At 37.4% G+C, this 27,266-nt stretch overlaps 1 protein-coding gene across 3 annotated transcripts in view; it reads left to right on the top strand.

Moving 5' to 3' along the window:
* Nucleotides 1–27,266, top strand: part of DAAM (disheveled-associated activator of morphogenesis-like protein) — a 290,481-nt gene that overhangs the window by 18,546 nt on the left and 244,669 nt on the right. Inside the window, exon 1 of one of the 3 annotated variants that reach the window (XM_073979558.1) lies at nucleotides 16,511–16,708. The exons of the other annotated variants lie outside the window; for them this stretch is intronic. The gene's annotated coding sequence lies outside the window, so the exon portion shown is untranslated. Of the gene's footprint in view, nucleotides 1–16,510; nucleotides 16,709–27,266 lie in introns of those variants that run through there. 3 annotated transcript variants of the gene reach the window in all.

The raw sequence follows: 27,266 nt of genomic DNA, 5'->3' as shown, positions 1-27,266 counted from the left end.
TCAATCTTGATTACGATAAATGGTCCTTCAGTTATATTCAATCAGTTTGGAACCAACCTAATCAAATGTGAATGGCTTCAGACAAATTACGCCATAGAAAGAGGCCTTTGAATTCAACACAGTTCACGAAGATGGCTTGTGAGCCCATATACACATCAACAGATGGCCTCTGAGCCGAGAAACTCAACAATTTTCTGAGGCCATCTACTGTATGGTCAATCGAATTTGCGATAGATGGTCCCTGAGTGAATCTTTTGAATGGAAAATGACTGTGGGTCCATTTAATCATCGTTAGATGGCTATAATTTGATTTAATGAATATTGATGGACTCTATGCCCTACTCCTATGATCAAATAGCTTCTTATTCCAGCTACTCAACAGTAGATGGCGTCTGAACTCTTCCACCAAATCGTAAATTTACCCATGTACCCAAGGGTAGATTGCTACTAAAGTCCTTGGATGATGATATCCTATGATAGACTGTGTCAATTTATCGCAAAGGTCCCTGAGTTAATTTTTAAAGGGTAGATGGTCTCTGCGCCTGCCTAATCAACAGTAGGTGGTCCGTGAGTTTGTTTTTAAACGGTAGATGGCATTGAGTGTGTCACTAAACCTTAACCTTGTGTCTCTAAACCTTAACCTAAGTCAATCCAGACTACGATAGATGATCCTTCAGTTATATTCAATGAGCTCGGAGCCAACATAATCGAGACTGGATGGCTTCGGACAAATTTCGCAATGGAAAGAGGCCTTTGTGAGCCCATATACACCTCAACAGATGGCCTCTGAGCCGAAAAACTCAACAATTCCCTGAGGCCATCTACTGTACGATAGATGGGTAAATCTGTTAAATGGAAACTGACTGTGAGTCCATTTAATAATCATTAGATGGCTATAATCCGATTTAATCAATATTGATGGACTCTATGCCCTACTCCTATGATCAAATGGCTTCTTATTCCAGCTACTCAACAGTAGATGGCCTCTGAGCTCCTCCACCTAATCGTAAATGGTGTAGATACCCAGGGTATATTCAATGAGCTCTGAGCCAACCTAGTCGAGGATGGATGGCTTCGGACAAATTTCGCAATGGAAAGAGGCCTTTGTGAGCCCATATACACACACAGCAATATATGGCCTCTGAGCCGAAAAACTCAACAATTCTCTGAGGCGATTTACTTTACGATAGAAGGTTTTAGAGTCAAACGAATTTGCGATAGATGGTCCCTGAGTTACTCTTTTAAATGGAAAATGACTGTGGATACATTTAATCATCGTTTTATGGCTATAATCCGATTTATTGAATATTATTCGAGCTACTCAAGGGCAGATGGCCTCTGAGCTCTTCCACCTAATCGTAAATGGTGTAGATATCCATGCACCCAAGGGTAGATTGCCTCTAAAGTCCTTGGATGATGATATCCTATGATAGCTGGAGATTACTTCCCAGGGGCTCTTTAGAGGGCTGTGAGGTCATTTTGCCAACAGTGATTGACATCTACGTCCTACTGCTATAGACCAGATGATTTTTAAACCCAACCATTCAACGGTAGATGGCGTCTGTGTTGTGGTAAACGGTAGATGGCACCTGAATTAATTTTTTTAAGTGTAACTCCTTAGCCCATACATTTATTGTAGTATGATCTCTGATCACACATACAGTGCCCTTCTCCATAAGTAGAATGGTATGTGGCCTTCGTTATACTGGCTCATAGTACATTTATTGTTAGTGGAGGCTCCGAATGCTCAGATGTCATTCCGACAAATGCTCCACTGTCATTCACAATCCTCTTCTTTTTCTTAGCTGTCTACCAAGTGGTTGTCTCTGTGTTAAAAATGAGTTGAAGTGTCTCGAGGTGCTGTTGTTGAACAGCACAGTTGTATTGCTGCTTTGCTACGAGGCCTGACAACAATAAAGGTAGCCAAAAATGGGTAGAAACCGGTAACCTTAAAGCGCCAGCCTTTTGGCCAAGAGTGTGATGCGTTGAACACAATGCCCTGTGAATTTTTTATTTAAGGCTAAAAAAGAGTTCTCCCCACCACTTTTGCCCTTCCCCGGATTTGTTTTTTTTTCAGACACATGCGTGTTGTCTGCCATTTATCTCATGGCCTCGTGCGGTTTCTTGAGAGCCATGACGTTTGCTTTAGATTTTGTTGAGATTAGCATAGCTTAGAAGAGATCCTGCCTCAATATTAATGTGACGCATATTACCATAACAGAACCAGTTAAAATGGAGTGGAAATGTAACAACCCACGCTCCCTGTCTTGATGACTGCTGGCTGAGGTTGTCAATCTAATATTAATTTAAATATTTTTTTCAGAAACAGAAGACGAGCCTTCTCCAGATTAATGGCGATGAATGGGCGTTTGTTATGGCATGTTTTTCATTAGGAACAGACAATAAAGCGGATTAGATCAATGGGCATTTAATTAGATACTATTTTTAGACACCGTTCTTATATTTAGCTAGTCGCTGTCGGAAGCAAAGAAACTCTTGGTAAAGTTTTTTCTCACAAATTAGTGGCACTTCTCCCATTAAGGCAATATCTAAATTCTTTTCATTTTCTAATTTTAAATCAAACTTAACCAGGTCCCTTTTTGGAGATTGAGACCGTATTTGATGAAAAACGTATTTCGTATTGATGCCAAGATTTTAAAAGAGAAGAATTTTAAAAATAATCTTGATTATATTTTGTCACCTTGGCAAATTTGATCTGAAAATCATTTCACATCTTCAAAATTTCATAACCATCAATACCACGCAGAAATAAATTGAAACTTGCAACGGAAATCTTCTTTTCTTGTGTAGTTATCAATGTGAGCATGTGTTCATTTGTGTGGATTTCATCTTCATTTTAGTTTTTATTTTGTAATCGTATTGTGTCTTTTAACATTTCCTTGTATCCGATATGACGATGATGATGTTGGTTGTTAGCATTAGAAAAATAGCTGGAGGTTCAGTGGCAATTTGTTTGCATGTTTATTATCTTCTTTATTTTGTGATTACTGACATTCGTTTTTTTGGTGTTTTGGTTTCATTTTGCATAAAATTGTGCTAAGATTCGTGTCCATTTACTGGCGAACATGAGGCAAATATGTAATAACAGTATATATGTATGTATGTAACATAAGTTTAAGGTGAAATTGCCCAATGCAAGTTGTAGACAGCTTTGTCTAGCTGATGTTTGAAGGATAAGATTCTACGAAATAAATTTTAGTATAGTTCACAGATGAACAAGTTAAGGACCCACTTAAAATAGTCACTGATGACATTTTTCAATAGAAAAATAGTAACCGATGACATTTTTCTATAGAAAAAGTGTCACTGATGACATTTTTCTATAGAAGAATAGTCACTGATGACTTTTTTCTATAGAAAAAGTGTCGCTGATGACGTTTTTCTATAGAAAAAGGGTCACTAATGACATTTTTCTAATGACACTAATGACATTTTTCTATAGAAAAAGAGACTCTAATGACATTTTTCTATAGAAAAAGTGCCACTGATGACATATTTCTATAGAAAAAGTGTCACTGATGACATTTTTCTATAGAAAAAGTGTCACTGATGACATTTTTCTAATGACACTAATGACATTTTTCTATAGAAAAAGAGACTCTAATGACATTTTTCTATAGAAAAAGGGTCACTAATGACATTTTTCTAATGACACTAATGACATTTTTCTATAGAAAAAGAGACTCTAATGACATTTTTCTATAGAAAAAGTGCCACTAATGACATTTTTCTATAGAAAAAGTGTCACTGATGACATTTTTCTATAGAAAAAGTGTCACTGATGACATTTTTCTAATGACACTAATGACATTTTTCTATAGAAAAAGAGACTCTAATGACATTTTTCTATAGAAAAAGGGTCACTAATGACATTTTTCTAATGACACTAATGACATCTTTCTATAGAAAAAGAGACTCTAATGTCATTTTTCTATAGAAAAAGTGCCACTAATGACATTTTTCTATAGAAAAAGTGTCACTGATGACATTTTTCTATAGAAAAAGTGTCACTGATGGCATTTTTCTATACTAAAAAATCACTGATGACATTTTTCTATAGAAAATTGTCACCCATGACATTTTTCTATAGAACATTTGTCACTGATGACATCTTTCTATAGAAAAAGTGTCACTGATGCCATTTTTCTATAGAAAAAGTGTCACTGATGCCATTTTTCTATAGAAAAAGTGTCACTGATGCCATTTTTCTATAGAAAAAGTGTCACTTATGACATTTTTCTATAGAAAAAGTGTCACTAATGACATTTTTCTATAGAAAAAGTGTCACTAATGACATTTTTCTATAGAAAAAGTGTCACTGATGACATTTTTCTATAGAAAATATGTCACTGATGACATTTTTCTATAGAAAATATGTCACTGATGACATTTTTCTATAGAAAAAGTGTCACTGATGACATTTTTCTATAGAAAAAGTGTCACTGATGACATTTTTCTATAGAAAAAGTGTCACTGATGACATTTTTCTATAGAAACATAGTCACTGATGCCATTTTTGTATAGAAAAAGTGTCACCTATGAAATGTTTCCATTGGAAAAGTGTCACCTACGACATTTTTCTATAGAAAAAATGTCACTGATGACATTTTTCTATAGAAAAAGTGTCACTGACTACATTTTTCTATAGAAAAAGTGTCACTGATGACATTTTTCTATAGAAAAATTTTCACCGATGACATTTTTCTATAGAAAATGTGTCACTGATGACATTTATCTATAGAAAAAGTGTCACTGATGATATTTTTTTATAGAAAAAGTGTCACTGATAATATTTTTCTATAGGAAAAGTGTCACTGATGACATTTTTCTATAGAAAAGGTTTCACTGGTGGCATTTTCCTATAGAAAAATAGTCACTAATGCCATATTTTTATAGAAAAAGTGTCCCTGATGACATTTTTCTATAGAAAAGTTTCACTGACTACATTTTTCTATAGAAAAAGTGTCACTGATGACATTTTTCTATAGAAAAAATGTCACTGACTACATTTTTCTATAGAAAAAGTGTCACTGACTACATTTTTCTATAGAAAAAGTGTCACTGATGACATTTTTCTATAGAAAAATTTTCACCGATGACATTTTTCTATAGAAAATGTGTCACTGATGACATTTATCTATAGAAAAAGTGTCACTGATGATATTTTTTTATAGAAAAAGTGTCACTGATAATATTTTTCTATAGGAAAAGTGTCACTGATGACATTTTTCTATAGAAAAGGTTTCACTGGTGGCATTTTCCTATAGAAAAATAGTCACTAATGCCATATTTTTATAGAAAAAGTGTTACTAATGACATTTTTCTATAGAAAAGTTTCACTGACTACATTTTTCTATAGAAAAAGTGTCACTGATGACATTTTTCTATAGAAAAAGTGTCACTGACTACATTTTTCTATAGAAAAAGTGTCACTGATGACATTTTTCTATAGAAAAAGTGACACTGATGACAAAAAGTTTCATTAATGACATTTTTCTATAGAAAAATGTTCACTGATGACATTTTTCTATAAAAAAAGTGTCACTAATGACATTTTTCTATAGAAAAAGTGTCACTAATGACATTTTTCTATAGAAAAAGTGTCACTAATGACATTTTTCTATAGAAAAAGTGTCACTAATGACATTTTTCTATAGAAAAAGTGTTACTGATGACATTTTTCTATAGAAAAAGTGACACTGATGACAAAAAGTTTCATTAATGACATTTTTCTATAGAGAAAGTGTCACTAATGAAATTTTTCTATAGAGAAAGTGCCACTAATGAAATGTTTTCTATAGAAAAAGTGTCACTGATGACATTTTTCTTCAGAAAAAGTTTCACTGATGACATTTTTCTTTAGAAAAAGTTTCACTGATGACATTTTTCTTTAGAAAAAGTTTCACTGATACAATTTTTTCTATAGAAATATAGTCACTGATGACATTTTTCTATAGAAAATTAGTCATTGATGACATTTTTATAGAAAAATAGTCACTGATGACATTTTTCTATAAAAAAAGTATCACTGATGACATTTTCTATAGAAAGTGTCACTGATGACATTTTATAGAAAAAGTGTCACTGATGACATTTTTCTATAGAAAAAGTGTCACTAATGACATTTTTCTATAGAAAAAGTGTCACTAATGACATTTTTCTATAGAAAAAGTGTCACTAATGACATTTTTCTATAGAAAAATTGCCACTGTTAACATTTTTCTATAGAAAGAGTGTCACTGATGACATTTTTCTATAGAAAAAGTGTCACTGATGACATTTTTCTATAGAAAAATTGTGTTCTATAGAAAATTTGTCCCTGATGACGTTTTTCTATAGAAAAAGAGTCACTAATGACATTTTTCTATAGAAAAATTTTCACCGATGACATTTTTCTATAGAAAATGTGTCACTGATGACATTTATCTATAGAAAAAGTGTCACTGATGATATTTTTTTATAGAAAAAGTGTCACTGATAATATTTTTCTATAGGAAAAGTGTCACTGATGACATTTTTCTATAGAAAAGGTTTCACTGGTGGCATTTTCCTATAGAAAAATAGTCACTAATGCCATATTTTTATAGAAAAAGTGTCCCTGATGACATTTTTCTATAGAAAAAGTGTCCCCGATGACATTTTTCTATAGAAAAAGTGTCACTGATGACATTTTTCTATAGAAAAAGTGCCACTAATGACATTTTTCTAGAGAAAAAGTGTCACTAATGACATTTTTCTATGGAAAAAGAGACTCTAATGGCATGAAATGAAATTTTTCTATAGAAAAAGTGTCACTAATGAAATTGTTCTATAGAAAAAGTGTCACTAATGACATTTGTCTATAGAAAAAGTGCCACTGATGACATTTTTCTATAGAAAAATGTCACTGTTAACATTTTTCTATAGAAAAAGTGTCACTGATTACATTTTTCTATAAAAAAAGTGTCACTGATGGAATTTTTTTATAGAACAAGTAAAAAAGTATCAGTCGGCTTTGCCGACAGAGATATACCCTCAGCCTGTGTATATTGAAAAAAAAAATTCCCAAAAAACGCATTTATTTAGGGAGTTTTTAAAATGTTGGGCGTTTGAACTGACAAAAATGTTGATTAGGATTAAAGATCAAAAGTTTTGCGGAGGAGATACTAAAAAGAATGGATCTCCAGCCACTACATATGGTAGCATAGGGGTTTTTTACAACTTCAGGGATGTTTGCTCAAGAAGTATGGACTTGCCCCTGAAACAACTTTTACCATCGCAATTGAGGCAGCGAATGCAAGTTGCTTCAACAAAAATCAGAGTGATTCGAGAGCAGGTCTTAAAGTGAACATGTATCCGAAATTTTGTGTGGGAGGTACCGGATGGAGTGGACAAATATAGTCCATATTTGAACCTGATCTATATCTGGTAGATATATTTGGATGTGTAAAGTATGGACCAATTCGGCCACTCCCTTTAAGAGTTGCCGTATGAACAAATTTTCCGAACATTTTTGAACTTTTGTGGGGGAGGTACCTGAAGGAGTGGACCGATATGGCTTATCTTCGAACTTAAACTATGTTTGGACAAAATATTACTAAGGCCAAACTTTGGGCCGAATCGGCAGACCTGTTCGAGAGTTATTTTGCGCTCCAACCTTCTCACACAGTGTCATAGGGTTTTTTTTGCAACTTTCAGGCTATTTTCTCAGGAAGTATGGACTTGCCCCTGATGAAACTTATACCGTCGTATGAAGGGCAGTGAATACAAGTTGCTAAAGCAAAAATCAAAGCGATTCGAGAGATGGTCCTAAACTGAACTTTTCCAAATTTTTATGTGGGAGGTACCCGACGGAGTGGACCGATTGAGTCCATATTAAAACCTGATCTAACTCTGGCACACACTCCACGATGGGCAAAGTGTAGACTAAATCGGTTACTCCCTTCAAGAGTTATCGTGCGCACAAATTTTCCGAACATTTTCGAACTTTTGTGGGGGAGGTACCGGAAGGAGTGGACCGATATAGCTCATCTTCGAACTTAAACTAAGTTTGGGCAAAATATTACGAAGGCCAAAATTTGAACCGAATCGGTTCATCCGTTCGAGAGTTATCGTGCGCTCCAGCCAGCCAGACAGGCAGACAGACAGACAGACAGACGGACGGACATTGCTCAATCGACTCCAAATTGTCTGAAACACATTTCGTCCAAACATACTTGGGGTCTAAATCCATTATTTCGATGAGGCACATTTTGCCCGTATGAAAGTGTATACACCCTCGTTAGCATAAATGCTGAGGGTATAAAAAGTGTCACTAATGATATTTTTCTATAGAATACGGGTCACTGATGACAAAGTGTCACTAATGACATTTTTCTACAGAAAAAGTGTCACCGATGACATTTTTCTACAGAAAAAGTGTCACCGATGACATTTTTCTATAGAAAAAGTGTAACTGATGACATTTTTCTATAAAAAAAAGTGTCACTAGTGACATTTTTTTATAGGAAAAGTGTCACAAGTGACATTTTTCTATAGGAAAAGTGTCACTAGTGACATTTTTCTATAGAAAAAGTGTCACCGATGACATTTTTCTATAGAAAAATGTCATAATGTCACAGTGACACTTTTTCTATAGAAAAAGTGTCTGATGACATTTTTGTATAGAAAAAGTGTCACTAATGACATTTTTGTATAGAAAAAGTGTCACTAATGACATTTTTCTATAGAAAAATTACCGCTTATAAAATTTTTCTATAGGAAATTTGTCACTGGTGAAATTTTTCTATAGAAAATTTGTCACAGACGAGATTTTTTATAGAAATATTGCCACCGCTGACATTTTTCTATAAAAAAATTTGACACGCGTGACATTTTTCTATATTTCTGTAGATAAGTTTAATTGTCTATTTTGACGAAATTGAAATTTTCCTTATCGATTTGTGTTTGTTTTTTGTGTTGGGATTCTTCCCATTATCCATTAACTTCACTCACATGTAAATAATCTATTAACTCCAATACAATAGCTTAGAGCAGTTGAAAACTATTTCAACTTTTAACATGTTGTAACTTTTGTCACATTACGAGACAAGGAAATGTTCCAACGGTAACACAACCACAGAGAAGAAGATGAAAAAAGGGAACAGGAAAAATTTCGAATAAAAAGCATTGGAAATAGGTCTAGAGTTTAATGGCAGCTGGTGAATGCATTCAATGGAGTTGTTCAACTTTGGAGTTTATAATTAGATCCTATGTGGAAGTTTTGTGGTTGTTGCTGTTCTTATTACTAAATGGCTGGATGGATGAATGAGTCAATAAATGAACGAACGAAAGATGGAAAGAATAGTGATGCTATTGTAGAGCTGGAGAAAAAGAGTACTACAACAAAAACTTCCGTAGTTGAGTTTTTTAATTAAATTTGCACTTATTTTTGTAAACAAAAAAGTTCTTGGAAAGGCTGCCGGTGGTGTTGGTGGTGATGGTGGGCCATCTGTGCGCCAAGATTTGTGTTGTGGTCGATGAGTGAGTGACGGACTGCCAGAGTGTCTTTATAATTGATTTACGTTTTGCAAAATACAAATGAAGGGCATTCCTCAATGATGTTGGTTGGCACTACAGGAAAACAAAATTGCAAGCCTTTGTACCTAAAATGTTCAGGGTGTTCATTTTTTATCGCAATTTTTTGTATTGTTTGTTTTTGTATTATTTTGTTTATATTTACAAGAGTGTTATTTATAGTTTATATTATTAATATTTACCCCAGAAAGGGGTTATTCAACCACAAATTATCTCGAACAAGACATGCAAACACGCGCAAAGTTTGGCTGTGCATCCGTTTCGAAAGCAGTTTTGCATAGAATGAGCAATCTAGAGCTTATCGGTGATCGGTGTTATAAATATTCATTAAAAAATATTGAACAAATTTTGTGATGGGTGGTGGCAGAACTGTTCTGCATAGCAAAACCCATCAGTTAAGATGCATAGCTTTTGTGAAATAAAATATTTCCGTAACTGAAACAAACTACCGCCAAACTACCCCCAAGAAATTAGTATTCCAAACATGTGACAAATATAATTCCTCACATTTGAATAGATCTGCATGTCATAGCTTTTAAATATTGCACATAATGCGACATTAATTGACTAAGAATTTCAAACGATAAGAAAATGGACGCCACGAAACCGCAGGAATGTTCAGAATTGGCGAAGGCATATTTCTTCCATATTTTACCCTCCTAAATGGTTATAATTTTAAATGTTAATTAAAATTTATTAAACGAAAATTTTGCAAATTTACAAAAAGTCAACAACTTTTCAACAACATAAAGAACTGAAAAAAACAAACAACCATGGATTGCTGATGATGCAAATTTTGCATTCAAAAAGCAACAACAAAATCATTATTGGTAACATCATCATCATCATAAAACATACGTGTTATTTCAATTTGATGAATAAAGTGAACAGCAAAACAAACACAAAAAAAAAACAAACGATGAGACATGACATTTTCATCAGAGATTGACAACAACAACATCTACCACCACTTGGAGACATTCATTATCACCATCAAAACATCATCACCAGATTTGTCATAGAAATCCCAACCCCTTGTTCTCAGATTGTTTGTTATTTTTTTTTTGTGCGGCAACTTTATTTAAAAAGCATAATTATGTAATTATATTTGTTATGCATTCAAAATAATATGACTCCAAATTAAACAACAACAAAAAGACACGAATACTATGTAATACAACACCTATGGCAATAAACTTAATTCAATTCCCAAAAAATAATAATAACACAACAAAACAAAACAAATTTGTATCAAAAACAGAGAAATTGCATGCAAACATGCAGTACAGTAAAGGTGAAAAGTTTTTTTGGGACACCTTTTTTATAGAAAAATATTTTTTGTCACAAACTTTTTAAAGAAAAATTTCATTTGTGACAATTTTTCTATAGAAAAATTTAATTTGTGACAAATTTTCTATAGAAAAATATGGTTTGCGACAATCTTTGTGAAATTTTTGAATAATATTCTATACAAAACTGTCATTTGTGACCCTTTTTCTATAGAAAAATTCATTTGGGACAATTTTTCTATAGAACTATCTCATTTGGGACAATTTTTCTATAGAAAAATGCCATTTGGGACAATTTTTCTTTAGAAAAATTTCAGTTGTGACAATTTTTCTATAGAAAAATGTCAGTTGTGGCAAGTTTTCTATAGAAAAATGTCAGTTGTGGCAAGTTTTCTATAGAAAAATGTCATTTGTGGCAAGTTTTCTATAGAAAAATGTCAGTTGTGACATTTTTTTATAGAAAAATGTCAGCTGTGACAATTTTTCCATAGAAAAATTACGTTTGCGCAACATTTCTATAGAGTATGTCATTTGTGATAATTTTTCTATAGAAAAATGTCAGTGGTGACAATTTTTCTATAGAAAAATTACGTTTGCGCAACTTTTCTATAGAGAAGTGCCATTTGTGACAATTTTTCTATAGAAAAATGTCAGTTGTGACAATTTTTCTATAGAAAAATGTCAGTTGTGGCTAGTTTTCTAGAGAAAAATGTCAGTTGTGATAATTTTTCTATAGAAAAATGTCAGTTGTGGCTAGTTTTCTAGAGAAAAATGTCAGTTGTGACAATTTTTCTATAAAAAATGACGTTTGCGCAACATTTCTATAGAGAAGTTTCATTTGTGACAATTTTTCTATAGAAAAATGTCAGTTGTGACAATTTTTCTATAGAAAAATGTCAGTTGTGACAATTTTTCTATAGAAAAATGTCAGTTGTGATAATTTTTCTATAGAAAAATGTCAGTTGTGACAATTTTTCTATAGAAAAATGTCAGTTGTGATAATTTTTCTATAGAAAAATGCCAGTTGTGACAATTTTTCTATAAAAAAATTTTATTTGTGACAATTTTTCTATAGAAAAATTACATTTGCGACAATTTTTCTTTAAGAAAATATAATTTTTGATAGTTTTTCTGCAGAAAAAAGGAGCTTGTGCCAATTTTTCTATAGAAAAATATCATTTGCGCAACTTTTCTATAGAGAAGTGTTCTGACAAACAGTTCTGACAATTTTTCTATATTAAAGTGTCAGTTGTGACATTTTTTCTATAGAAAAATGTCAGTTGTGACAATTTTTCTATAGAAAAATGTCAGTTGTGACAATTTTTCTATAGAAAAATGTCAGTTGTGACAATTTTTCTATAGAAAAATGTCAGTTGTGACAATTTTTCTATAGAAAAATGTCAGTTGTGACAATTTTTCTATAGAAAAATGTCAGTTGTGACAATTTTTCTATAGAAAAATGTCAGTTGTGACAATTTTTCTATAGAAAAATGTCAGTTGTGGCAATTTTTCTATAGAAAAATGTCATTTGCGAAAATTTTTCTATAGAAAAATGTCATTCGCGACAATTTTGCTATAGAAAAATGTCATTCGCGACAATTTTTCTATAGAAAAATGTCATTTGCGACAATTTTTCTATAGGAAAATGTCAGTTGTAACAATTTTTCTATAGAAAAATGTCAGTTGTGACAAATTTTCTATAGAAAAGTGTCATTTGTGACATTTTTCCTATAGAAAAATGCCAGTTGTGACAATTTTTCTATAGAAAAATGTTAGCTTTGACAATTTTTCTAAAGAAAAATTTTAGCTTTGACAATTTTTCTGTAAAAAAATCTAATATGCGACAACTTTTCTATAGAAAAATGTCAGAAGTGACAATTTTTCTATAGCAAAATGTCAGTTGTGACAGTTTTTCTATAGAAAAATGTCAGTTGTGACAATGTGTCTATAGAAAAATGTCAGCTGTGACAATTTGTCTATAGAAAAATGTCACTTGTGACAATGTGTCTATAGAAAAATGTCAGTTGTGACAATGTGTCTATAGAAAAATGTCAGTTGTGACAATTTTTCTATAGAAACACGTCAGTTGTGACAATTTTTCTCTAGAAAAACGACATTGTGACAACTTTTCTATACAAAAATGTCAGTTACGGCAATTTTCTATAGAAAAATGTCAGTTGTGGCAACTTTTCTATAGAAAAATTTCATTTGCGACAACTTTTCTATAGAAAAGTGTCATTTGTGACAATTTAGGAAAATGTCGTTTGGGGAAATTTCTCTATAAAAAATTTTATTTGTGACAAATTTTCTATAGAAAAATGTCAGTTGTGACAATTTTGCTATAGAAACATGTCATTTGTGACAATTTTTCTATAGAAAAATTTCATTTGTGACTATTTTTCTATAGACAAATGTCAGTTATGACAATTTTTCTATGGAAAAATATCAGTTGTGACAATGTCAGTTGTGACAATTTTTCTATGGAAAAATATCAGTTGTGACAATTTTTCTATAAAAAAATTTTAGTTGTGACAATTTTTCTATAGAAAAAGTCATTTGTGAAAATTTTTCTATAAAAAATTTTATTTGTGACAATTTATTTATAGAAAAATGTCATTTGCTACAAATTTTCGTTAGGAAAATATAATTTTTGATAATTTTTCTACAGAAAAAGGGAAGTTGTGACAATTTTTCTATAGTAAAGTGTAATTTGTGACACTATTTCTTCAGAAAAATGTCATTTGTGACAATTTTTCTATAGAAAAATGTCATTTGTGACAATTTTTCTAAAAAAAATGTCATTTGTGAAATTTTTTCTACAGAAAAATGTCATTTGTGAAAATTTTTCTATAGAAAAATTCTATTTCTGACAATTTTGTGACAACTTTTCTATAGAACAGTGTATTTTGTGACACTATTTCTTCAGAAAAATGTCATTTGTGAATTTTTTCTATAAAAAATATAATTTGTGACATGTTTTCTAAGGAAAGGTATAATTTGTGCCACTGTTCTTCAGAAATTTTTCAATTGGGACACCATTTCATTAGAAAATTTTCAATTGTGACACTTTTTCTTTAGAAAAATGTAAATTGTGACAATTTTTTCAATAGGAAAATATCATTTGTCACAAATTTCTATTGAAAACAATTTTTCTATAAACAAAATGTCATCTGTGACAATTTTTTTATAGTAAAAAGCAATTTGTTACAATTTTCCAATAGAAAAATGTAATTTGTGACAGTTTTTCTATAGAAACGAGCTTTTTGTGACAATTTTTCTGTAGGAAACTGTTGTTTGTGAAAATTTTTATAGAAAAATGCTATGGTCACAGCAAAATGTCATTTGTGACAATTTTTCTATAGAAACGTGCTTTTTGTGACAAACTTTTTGTAGAAAAATATCATTTGTAATAATTTTTCTGAGAAAAAAGTAATTTGTGACAATTTTTCTAGAGAAAAAGAGCAGTTGTGACAATTTTTCTATAGAAAAATAGCAGTTGTGACAATTTTTCTATAGAAAAATAGCAGTTGTGACAATTTTTCTATAGAAAAATAGCAGTTGTGACAATTTTTCTATAGAAAAATAGCAGTTGTGACAATTTTTCTATAGAAAAACGTCAGTTGTAGCAATTGTTTTATAGATAAACGTCATTTGTGACAGTTTTTCTATTAATGTCAGAAATTTTTCATTTTCATTTCTATAGAAAAAGGTAATTTGTAAAAATTTTTCTACATAAAACTGTAAGTTGTGACAATTTTTCTATAGAAAAGTGTAATTTGTGACCCTATTTCTTCAGAATAATGTCAATTGGGACACTTTTTCTTTAGAGAAATGTCAATTGTGACACTTTTTCTATAAAAAATGTGCTTTGTGACTGTGGAGTTGAACGGCTCAAGGGGCATCTACTCTAGGGTGGGTGGGCTCAATGGCATCTACTGTAGAGTAGATAGGCTCAAAGGCCATTTGCTGCATAATAGATTGAGTCAAACGCCATCTGCTGCAGAGAAGATCGAACAGCTGAATAGATAGGCCACCTACTGCTGAGTAGATCGGCTGAAAGGCCCATCCTAAAAGACCTTCTAGTGTTGATTAGATGGGTTGAAATATCATCTACTGCATAGTACATTGGATCAAAGGCAATCTACTTTTCATCAGAGTTTCTCAAAGGCCACCTATTGCTGAGTTGGTGGGCTAGAATACTTCAAATGCTGCGTAGATGGGCGTAACTGCCATCTATTGCTACGTAGATGTGTTTAAAGTCCATCTACTACAGAGTAGAGGGGTTCATAGGACATCTATAGCTCAGGTGATGGGCTTAATGTCCATCTTCTGACGAGTAGATGCAATCAACGCTTATATACTGCTGAGAAGATGGGCGTAAATGCCATCTACTGGAGAAGAGCTCTAAGGCCATATTCTACAATGTACATATATGTGCTTATAGGCGAAATCTTGGATGGCATTAAAGGTCATCTACTGCTTCGTAAGTGGTCTTAAATACCATATACTGCTTCGATGGTGGTCATCTTCTACATCGTAGGTGGTCTTAACGGTTATCTATTACAGAGTAGATGGCCTCATAGATAGCCTAGTGCAGAGTAGATGAGCTCAGAGAATGTATAAATTGGCTTTAAGGGCCCTCTACTGCTTCGTAGGTGTCTTTAAAGGTTATCTACAGTTTCTTAGGTGGTCTTAAAGGCAGGCCACCTACCCTTTTTTGGGTGGTGGTCTTCTTTAGAATGTATGTGGGACCCTTCAAATAAAATTTAAAATTATTTATCCCTTATAGCTATCCTTCCCCATTTGCTGCCATTTGTCATCCACAATTTGTCACTATAGTGTGGTTTTAATGCGGTTTAATAGGAAGCAAATGTTCACATAACCATAGTCTGGCGGAATACAACATAACTCCCACTATTTGCGAATGGGAATAGGAAGTGTGAAATAGAAATAAAAAACGTTGGAGACGTTGCAAATGAAGCCTCAACAATTTTATTGAACTTTAATTGCAGTATTTTTTAAAAACCTCTCTCTCCACCTTGCCTTTGTAAACATATGAACCGTATTAACACATTTCATGATTAATTGTTGCTGTTGTTGTTTACCTTCGTTGGTAGGCATTGTGTATTTTGAAATACTTTGAATGATTAATTTCAAAACCATGTCCATTGGCAATATTGAGTCACGTTCAGTGTCTGTTTTGAGTTCTAAGCTACTCATCATCACCTTAAATGCAATGCAGTTTGTGCTTTTTTTTAATAAATTCTTTTCAATTGAGTTCTGCAGAATGAAAAAAAAACAAATTCAGCTACTGGTTGTTGATTTTGCAGCGTCTTTTGCATTCTACAGTGGGGACTTTGTTAGGGGAACCACAGCCATATTGATTTTATACAAGAAACTTAGATCAATTGCTGGTTATTTTTGCAGGGTTCCACTTTAATTATATATTTTTTGCTTATTTTTCCTTCTGATCGTCTTTATCTGTTGGGCCATAATTAAAAAATATCGCTTAGGCCTGAGTATTGTTTTATTGACTTTCGTTTTTAATTGATGACACATTTCGTGTGGCATACTGATTCGATTTGTTGCTGCGTTCTTATATGGCTAGGCGGTAGCCTGAACAGTTTTTTCAGGCCTCAAGTCTCAGTCATAACAATAAATCGTTCGATAAACTCGAAATAAATGTCGGTTAATTAATTGATATACAGAGGGTCAGTCAGTCAGGCAGCCAGCCAGCAAACCGAACGCTCAGCACAATTGAAGCAAAAACAAAAAAAGTGTTAATTCTAAAGCTTTCGATAAAAAACAAATACCAAACAAACCGTTGCACATATTCGTGATTCGTAAGTTTACTTCATTTACAAGAAAGTGTTTTCAATAAATTCTAAAACTATTTTTAAATTGACATGAAATTGAATTTTGTTTTAGTCACTCTAGACAGAAAACCTGTTTTCACTTGTTGCGGAATCTTGGACTTGTTATAAATCACTTTTCATGTTTGTTCGATTTTCAATATCAATCAATTTGAATTCAATTTAAATTATTTATTGAGTGAACACGTTTAGAGACACAGGCTAAAATGCGTTGCTGCTGCACTAAATAAAAATCAAGGCCGCCGCATCCGATGTGTTCGACAGCCGTTATATCGTCAAATTTTTCTATTGAAGAGGAGGTCAAGAGCAAATTTGAATTACATTTAATTGACAAATAATTAAACAAAATCAGGAATAAATGTGATGTTGCTATGGAAAAATGGGATTCAGAGGAAAACATGAATTCTCAAACTATTATAGAGCACCTCTGAACATTTCTGCATCATATTCTATTTAGTTTTATTAATTGAATTGTAAGTTAATGAACTCCAAGAAGGTTGGTCTTTGATCAAATAAATTTAATGGTGAATTGGCGCTGAGCTTCGAGCCTTTGATCACATCTACTCAGCAGTAGATGCCCTTTAAACCCATCTACTCAGCAGTAGATGGCCTTTAAGCCCAGCAGTAGATGGCCTTTGATCCCATCTACTCAGCAGTAGATGGCCTTTGATCCCATCTACTCAGCAGTAGATGGCCTTTGAGCCCATCTACTCAACAATAGATGTCCTTTGAGCCCATCTACTCAACAGTAGATGGCCTTTGAGCCCATCTACTCAGCAGTAGGTGGCCTTTGAGCCCATCTACTCAGCAGTAGGTGGCCTTTGAGCCAATCTAATCAGCAGTAGATGGCCTTTGAGCCCATCTACTCAGCAGTAGATGGCCTTTGAGCCCATCTACTCAGCAGTAGATGTCCTTTGAGCGCATCTACTCAACAGTAGATGGCCTTTGAACCTATCTACTCTATAGTAGATGGTGTTTGAGCCCATCTACTCAGAAGTAGATGGCCTTTGAGCCCATCTACTCAGCAGTAGATGGCCTTTGAGCCCATCTACTCAGCAGTAGATGGCCTTTGAGCCCATCTATTCAGCAGTAGATGGCCTTTGAGCCCATCTACTCAGCAGTAGATGGCCTTTGAGCCCATCTACTCAGCAGTAGATGGCCTTTGAGCCCATCTACTCAGCAGTAGATGGCCTTTGAGCCCATCTACTCAGCAGTAGATGGCCTTTGAGCCCATCTACTCAGCAGTAGATGGCCTTTGAGCCCATCTACTCAGCAGTAGATGGCCTTTGAGCCCATCTACTCAGCAGTAGATGGCCTTTGAGCCCATCTACTCAGCAGTAGATGGCCTTTGAGCCCATCTACTCAGCAGTAGATGGCCTTTGAGCCCATCTACTCAGCAGTAGATGGCCTTTGAGCCCATCTACTATACAGTAGATGGCCTTTGAGCCCATCTACTCAGAAGTAGATGGCCTTTGAGCCCATCTACTCAGCAGTAGATGGCCTTTGAGCCCATTTACTACTCAGCAGTAGATGGCCTTTGAGCCCATCTACTCAGCAGTAGATGGCCTTTGAGCCCATCTACTCAGCAGTAGATGGCCTTTGAGCCCATCTACTCAGCAGTAGATGGCCTTTGAACCCATCTACTCAGCAGTAGATGGCCTTTGAGCCCATCTACTCAGCAGTAGATGGCCTTTGAGCCCATCTACTCAGCAGTAGATGGCCTTTGAGCCCATCTACTCAGCAGTAGATGGCCTTTGAGCCCATCTACTCAGCAGTAGATGGCCTTTGAGACCATTTACTCAACTGTAGATAGCCTTTGAGCCTACCTACTCAGCAGTATATGGCCTTTAAGCCCATCTACTCAGCAGTAGATGACCTTTGATCCAATACACTTAGCAGACGATGGCCTTTGAGTGAATCTACTCAGCAGTAGATGGCTTTTGAGCCCATCTACTATATAGTAGATGGCCTTTGAGCCACCAACTACTCTATAGTAAATAGTAAATGGCCTTTGAGCCCATCTACTCAACAGTAGATGGCCTTTGAGCCCATCTACTCAGCAGTAGATGGCCTTTGAGCCCATCTACTCAGCAGTAGATGGCCTTTGAGCCCATCTACTCAACAGTAGATAGCCTTTGAGCCCATCTACTCAGCAGTAGATGGCCTTTGAGCCCATCTACTTAGCAGTATATGGTCTTTGAGCCCATCTACTCAGTAGTAGATGGCCTTTGAGCCCATCTACTCAGCAGTATATGGCCATTGAGCCCATCTACTCAGCCGTAGATGGCCTTTGAGTCCATCTACTCAGCAGTAGATGGCCTTTGAGTCCATCTACTCAGCAGTAGATGGCCTTTGAGTCCATCTACTCAGCAGTAGATGGCCTTTGAGCTCATCTACTCTACAGTAGATGGCCTTTGAGCCCATCTACTCTACAGTATATGGCCTTTGAGCCCATCTACACTACAGTAGATGGCCCTTGAGCCCATCTACACTACAGTAGATGGCCTTTGAGCCCATCTACACTACAGTAGATGGCCGTTGAGCCCATCTACACTACAGTAGATGGCCTTTGAGCCCATCTACACTACAGTAGATGGCTTTTGAGCCCATCTACACTACAGTAGATGGCCTTTGAGCCCACCTACACTACAGTAGATGGCCTTTAAGCCCATCTACACTACAGTAGATGGCCTTTGAGCCCATCTACTAAAAAGTAGATGGCCTCCACAGTAGATGGCCTTTGAGCCCATCTACTCCACAGTAGATGGCCTTTGAGCCCATCTACTCCACAGTAGATGGCCTTTGAGCCCATCTACTCCACAGTAGATGGCCTTTGAGCCCATCTACTCCACAGTATATGGCCTTTGAGCCCATCTACTCCACAGTAGATGGCCTGTGAGCCCATCTACTCCACAGTAGATGGCCTTTGAGCCCATCTACTCCACAGTAGATGGCCTTTGAGCCCACAACTCCACAGTAGATGGCCTTTCAGCCCATCTACTCCACAGTAGATGGCCTCCACAGAAGATGGCCTTTGAGCCCATCTACTCCAGAGTAGATGGCCTTTGAGCCCATCTACTCAAAAGTAGATGGCCTTTGAGCCCATCTACTCAAAAGTAGATGGCCTATGAATCCATCTACCCCACAGTAGATGGCCTATGAGTCCATCTACTCCACAGTAGATGGCCTTTAAGCCCATCTACTCCACAGTGGATGGCCTTTGAGCCCATATACTCCACAGTTGATGGCCTTTGAGCCCATCTACTCCACAGTAGATGGCCTATGAGCCCATCTACCCCACAGTAGATGGCCTATGAGTCCATCTACTCCACAGTAGATGGCCTTTAAGCCCATCTACTCCACAGTGGATGGCCTTTGAGCCCATATACTCCACAGTAGATGGCCTTTGAGCCCATCTACTCCACAGTAGATGGCCTATGAGCCCATCTACCCCACAGTAGATGGCCTATGAGTCCATCTACTCCACAGTAGATGGCCTTTAAGCCCATCTACCCCTCAGTAGATGGCCTATGAGTCCATCTACTCCACAGTAGATGGCCTTTAAGCCCATCTACTACACAGTAGATGGCCTTTAAGCCCATCTACTACACAGTAGATGGCCTTTAAGCCCATCTACTCCACAGTAGATGGCCTATGAGCCCATCTACTCCACAGTAGATGGCCTTTGAGCCCATCTACTCCACAGTAGATGGCCTTTGAGCCCATCTACTCCACAGTAGATGGCCTTTGAGCCCGTCTACTCCACAGTAGATGGCCTTTGAGCCCATCTACTCCACAGTAGATGGCCTTTGAGCCCATCTACTCCAGAGTAGATGGCCTTTGAGCCCATCTACTCCAGAGTAGATGGCCTTTGAGCCCATCTACTCCACAGTGGATGGCCTTTGAGCCCATATACTCCACAGTAGATGGCCTTTGAGCCCATCTACTACACAGTAGATGGCCTTTGAGCCCATCTACTCCACAGTAGATGGCCTTTGAGCCCATCTAATCCACAGTAGATGGCCTATGAGCCCATCTACCCCACAGTAGATGGCCTATGAGTCCATCTACTCCACAGTAGATGGCCTTTAAGCCCATCTACTCCACAGTGGATGGCCTTTGAGCCCATATACTCAGTAGTAGATACCCAAGCTTTCTATCTGACCATCTACGATGCTGCAGATGGATTCAGAGGGGGTCTACAACGTAATATACAGACTTTCGGGTGTTTAACCGTGCAGTGGATGTCTTCAGCGACCATCTACGATGCAATAGATGGACTCTGCGACCATCTACCATGCAATACATGGACTCAAAACCCACCCCCAAAGCATTAGGGGGGCTTTGCAATTTTCAAATTTACTTTGGTTGGCGTCTGCGACCATCTACCATGCTCTAAATGGGTTCAGAAACCATTTGCGATGCAGTAGGTGGGCTCTCAAGCCTTCTACCTTATTCTGCATGGCCTCAGTGACCATCTACGTTGCAGTAGATGGGCTCTGCTACCAATGCAATAGATGTCCTCAGCACGTTGATGGAAATGGATTCATAGGTCGTCTGTGACAAAGTAAATGGGCTCTCAAGTAATCAAACTTACTGTGGATGGCTTCAGTCACCATCTACGAAGCACTAGATGGGTACTGGGACGCAGTAGGTGGGCTCTCATACTTTTTAACTTAATGTGCATGACCTCAGGTACCATTAGTGATGCAGTAAAGGGGCTTAGCGACCATCTACGATGGATTTATAGGCGATCTGCGATGCAGTAGGTGGCCTCTCAAGCCTTCTAACTTATTCTGGATGGTCTCAGTACCACCTACATTACAGTAGATGGACTCTGCGGTGAGCTCTCAAGCTTTCTACCCTACTGGGGTTGGCCTCAACGACCATCTACGGAGCAGTAAATGAACTATGCGACCATCTACGACGCAATATTTCGATTCAGAGGTTATCCTCAACGCTGTAGATGGGCTCTCAAGCTTTCAACTTCATTGTGAATGGCCTCAGCGACAATCTATGATATAGCAAATTGGCTCAGTGAACAATCTACCATGAAATAGATGGACTCATAAGCGATCTGCAACGCAGTAGGTGGGCTTTATAGCGTTCAAGCTTACTATGGATGGCCTCAGCGACCATCTAGGATGCAATAGATGGACTCTGCAATATTGCAGATGGATTCACAGGTGATCTGCGATGCAGTAGGTGGGCTCTTAAACTTTATACCTTACTGTGGATGTCCTCAACGATTATCTACGATGCAGTAGGTGAACTCTGCGACCATCTACGACGCTGTAAATGGATTCAGAGGTTATCCGCTACGCAGTAGGTGGGTTCTCAGGCGTTCAAACGTACTGTGGATGGCCTCCTCCAGGCTTCCAACAATTTTGCTATTTAATTCTTATTATTATTCTTTTAGATTCTGTTTTTCATTAATCTTTTGCTGATTTTTTATTCAATCTCTTTAAGTTTCTGGCTTTACACTTTCGATATCATCTTCATTTACTATTCTTCTTAGAGTACAACAGCATCATTGTGTGTGCCTTTATTTGTTTCACAATGCAAATATTTGCTTTTACCGGATAAGTTGACACATAGCTTAAAGTCTATTTACCCAAAGCGCACTCATTATAACGGGAAAATGATGCATCTTTGCATCACATTCTCAAAATAGGTTTGGATAATACAGACTTTATCTGCATCGGGTAGAAATGTTTGCAAAGCAAGTAAAAAAAATAGCGACTATCTTTCTTCTACGTCTATAAAAAGCTTGTGGAAACACAACAGACAAGGAAAGCTTTACTAGAAAAAAATGGGAGATAAAAACCGGCATTATACTACTCCCTCATCATCATTATGCACTTTGCCTTGAAATTTTTATTGCGAAAAAAGGGAAAAATAAATTGCAATACAACCACTTAATCATGCCCCGGTGGTGGTCTAAGTGCTGGCAGTTTGTCACTTCATCACTCCCAACCACAAAATAGATAAAACATTTTGATTTTTTTGCATTCCTTTTGTTTTCTTTTTTTGGGGAAGGGTGTTGTGGTGCTCTGTAATGGAAATGCGTATTGCTTTTCCATTTCCTCCACCCTCGTTCTGTAATAATGTTGGGCACTTTGTTTTTCCCGCCACATTATTATCATTAACACCATAAAAGTTGAATAAACCCTTCGTAGATAAGCCCGGCAGTGTTTGCTGGCTGATGGCTTCCTGTTTTATAGCATTTGTGGTGATTCGTTTCTCTATTTTTTGCAACGCTAATTGTTGCCAAAGTACAAGGATTTTACCCCCTTTTCATCCCCTGACCCACCCGACAGAACAACAAACTGCAACACATTTTCACAAACACCCACATTGTTGTAGTTTTTCCAACAAGAATTTTTATTGCTTTTGGCTTTGCCTTTAGGCCTTGCTTGCTAAGCAAGCAATGACCTTTGCCTAGCAGCAAAAATGAAAAGGAAAAAATGTTGGAAAATATCTTTTTTATGGTCCTAGCATGTCGATTCTAATGATGATGGTGTTGATGTTGTTGTTGTATTGCATCTACAAACATTACAATTCCAAGTTGAAGGACTTTTCACACCAAAACAATCATCTCTATCGCACCATTCATTCATCCATCTATCCACCTATTCACCATGCGCGGCAGTCGGCAAACATCCACCACCCTTAACACTCGAAATGCTGGCATATGCCCTGCCAATCCTTCTTCTCAGTACAATCTGTTTTTATTGTTGTTGTTGTTATTTTGTTGCTGGAATTTAACACCAAATGTGTCATTTCATAGGAAAAAAAATTTTGTTCAGAATTGTTACAAATTTTCACTTGAAGGAAATATTTTTCTCCGGTTGTGTCATTGTGCTGCAGGGCATTTGAAATGCCATTCCTACCCTGCATTTTATGCACAATTAAAAATATTTACATATGCATCTATTCGGAATATGTTAATTAGTTAAATAACTGTGAGAAATTCTTGGGAGGCTATTCTTAGTAAAGCCAGTCCACCCCTAAATTGGTAGAAAAGGTTGGAAAGTAGGTTTGAGGAAGTAAGTTTGAACTATAAATTTTCTTTGAAGACTTTTTCCTGCGAAAAATGTGAAGAATCTAAGGTTCTTCTATAAGCGGATAGGTGATAAACAAGTTTTTTCTGTTGAGAAATCGTGGTGGTACCCCAGATTTTCTAACAAAGTTGGCGAAGAATCCACAAGACTCAGCGATTTTCTACAATGCGGTAGATGGACTCTCAAGCTGTCTATCTTACTGCGGATGACTTCATCTACGATGCAGTAGATGGACTCAGCCTCCATCTCCGATATTGCGGTGCAGTAAGTGGGTTATCAAGCTTTCTGCCTTACTGTGGATGACCTCAGCGGCCATTACGATGTAGTAGATCGATTCAGAATCGATCTGCGATGGGTTCTGAGACAATTACTATGCTGTATACGGATTCAGAGGCGATCCATGATGCAGTAGATGGGCATTTCTAGTTTTTTACCTTACTGTAGATAACCTCAGCGACTATTTACAATCCAGTAGCAGTAGATGGGCTCAGGTACCATCTACGATGCTGTAGATGGATTCAGAGGTGATTTGCGATGCAGTAGGTGCTTTCTTACTTACTGTAGATGACCTCAGCGACTATTTACGATACAGTAGATGGCCTCAGTAGCCATCTGCGAAGATGGATTCAGAGGCGATCTGAGATGCAGTAGGTGTTTTCTCAAGCTTTCTTACTTACTGTGGATGAACTCAGCGACTATCTACGATGCAGTAGATGCATCGCAGATCACCTGTGAATCCATCTGCAATATCGCAGAGTCCATCTACTGCATCGTAGATGGTCGCTGAGGCCATCCATAGTAAGGTTGAACACTATAAAGCCCACCTACTGCGTTGCAGATCGGCTATACATTTATTTCATGGTAGATGATTCACTGAGCCAATTTACTATATCATAGATTGTAGCTGAGGCCATCCACAGTACAGTTGAACGCTTGGGAGTCCATCTACAGCGTCGAGGATAACCTCTGAATCCAAATATTGCATCGTATATGGTCGCATAGTTCATTTACTGCTCCGTAGATGGTCGTTGAGGCCAACCCCAGTAGGGTAGAAAGCTTGAGAGCTCACCGCATAGTCCATCTACTGCAATGTAGGTAGTACTGAGACCATCCAGAATAAAGTAGAAGGCTTGAGACGCCACCTACTGCATCGCAAATGGTTTCTGAATCCATTTAGAGCACAGTAGATGGTCGCGGAGGCTAATCAAAGTAAGTTTGAACATTGGAAAGCCCTCCTAACGCGTTGGGGGTGGCCTTTGAGTCCATGTATTGCATGGTAGATGGACGCAGAGTCCATCTATTGCATCGTAGATGATCGCTGAAGACATCCACTGCACGGTTAAACACCCGAAAGTAAGTCTACTACGTTGTAGACCACCTCTGAATCCATCTGCAACATCTTAGATGGTCACATAGGCCCTCCAAAGTAAGTTAGAAGGCTTGAGAGCACTCACAGTCCATCTATTGCATGGTATATCCCGCAGAGTCCATCTACTGCATCGTAGATGTACGTTAAGGACATTCAGGGTAAGGTATAAAACTTGAGAGTCCATCTACTGCGATGCAGATGTCCTCTGAACCAATTTGCAGCATCGTAGATGGTCACAGAGAGATCAAAGGCCATCTGCTGTAGATTAAATGGGCTCAATGGCCACCTACAGTTGAGTAGATGGGCTCAAAGGCCATCTACTGTTGAGTAGATGGGCTCAATGGCCATCTACTGTTGAGTAGATGGGCTCAATGGCCATCTACTGCTGAGTAGATGGGCTCAATGGCCATCTACTGCTGAGTAGATGGGCTCAATGGCCATCTACTGCTGAGTAGATGGGTTCAATGGCGATCTACTGCAGAGTAGATGGGCTCAATGGCCATCTACTGCTGAGTAGATGGGCTCAATGGCCACCTACTGCTGAGTAGATGGGCTCAATGGCCATCTACTGCTGAGTAGATGGGCTCAATGGCCATCTACTGCTGAGTAGATGGGTTCAATGGCCATCTACTGCTGAGTAGATGGGCTCAATGGCCACCTACTGCTGAGTAGATGGGCGCAATGGCCGTCTATTGCTGAGTAGATGGGCTCGTAGGTCATCTACTCTTGAGTAGATGGGCTCAAACGCCATCTACTTTTGAGTAGATGTGCTCAAAGGCCATCCACTCTTGAGTAGATAGGCTCAAAGGCCATCTACTGTTCAGAAGATGGGCTCAAAAGGCCATATACTGTTAAGTAGATGGGCTCAAAGCCTTCTTCAGTTGAGTAGATGGGCTCAAAGGCCATCTACTTTTGAGTAGATGTGTTCAAAGGCCATCCACTCCTGAGTAGATAGGCTCAAAGGCCATCTACTGCAGAGTAGATGGGCTCAAAGGCCATCTACTGCAGAGTAGATGGGCTCAATGCCATCTTCTGTTGAGTAGATGGGCTCAAAGGCCATCTACTGCTGAGTAGGTGGGCTCAAAGGCCATCTACTGCTGAGTAGGTGGGCTCAAAGGCCATCTACTGCTGAGTAGATGGGCTCAAAGGCCACATACTCCTGAGTAGGTCATCTACTGTAGAGTAGATGGGCTCGTAGGCCATTTGCTGTAGAGTAGATGGGCTCGTAGGCCATCTACTGTAGAGTAGATGGGCTCGTAAGCCATCTACTGTATAGTAGATGGGCTCGTAGGCCATCTACTGTAGAGTAGATGGGCTCGTAAGCCATCTACAGTATAGTAGATGCGCTCGATCTGCGATGGGTTCTGAGACAATTACTATGCTGTATATGGATTCAGAGTAGATGGGCTCAATGCCATCTTCTGTTGAGTAGATGGGCTCAAAGGCCATCTACTGCTGAGTAGGTGGGCTCAAAGGCCATCTACTGCTGAGTAGATGGGCTCAAAGGCCATATACTCCTGAGTAGGCCATCTACTGTAGAGTAGATGGGCTCGTAGGCCATTTGCTGTAGAGTAGATGGGCTCGTAGGCCATCTACTGTAGAGTAGATGGGCTCGTAGGCCATCTACTGTAGAGTAGATGGGCTCGTAGGCCATCTACTGTAGAGTAGATGGGCTCGTAGGCCATCTACTGTAGAGTATATGGGCTCGTAGGCCATCTACTGTAGAGTAGATGGGCTCGTAAGCCTTCTACTGTAGAGTAGATGCGCTCGTAGGCCATCTACTTTTGACTAGATGTCGTAGGCCATCTACTTTTGAGTAGATGCGCTCGTAAGCCATCTATTGTAGAGTAGATGCGCTCGTAGGCCATCTACTGTTGAGTAGATGCGCTAAAAGGCCTTCCACTGTTGAGTAAATGGGCTCAAAGGCCATCTACTCCTGAGTATATGGGCTCAAAGGCCATCTACGATGCTGTAGATAGATTCAGAGGCGGTCTGCGATGTAGTAGATCGGCTTCCAAGCTTTCTACCTTACTCTAGATGACATCAGCGACCATCTACGATGCAGTAGATGGCCCCGGCAGCTATCAATGATGCA

Source organism: Musca autumnalis, unplaced genomic scaffold (assembly GCF_047663935.1).
Source record: "Musca autumnalis isolate F117 unplaced genomic scaffold, ASM4766393v1 scaffold_3, whole genome shotgun sequence".
Taxonomy (NCBI): Eukaryota; Metazoa; Arthropoda; class Insecta; order Diptera; family Muscidae; genus Musca; species Musca autumnalis.
This window is presented reverse-complemented; position numbering and strand designations above follow the sequence as displayed.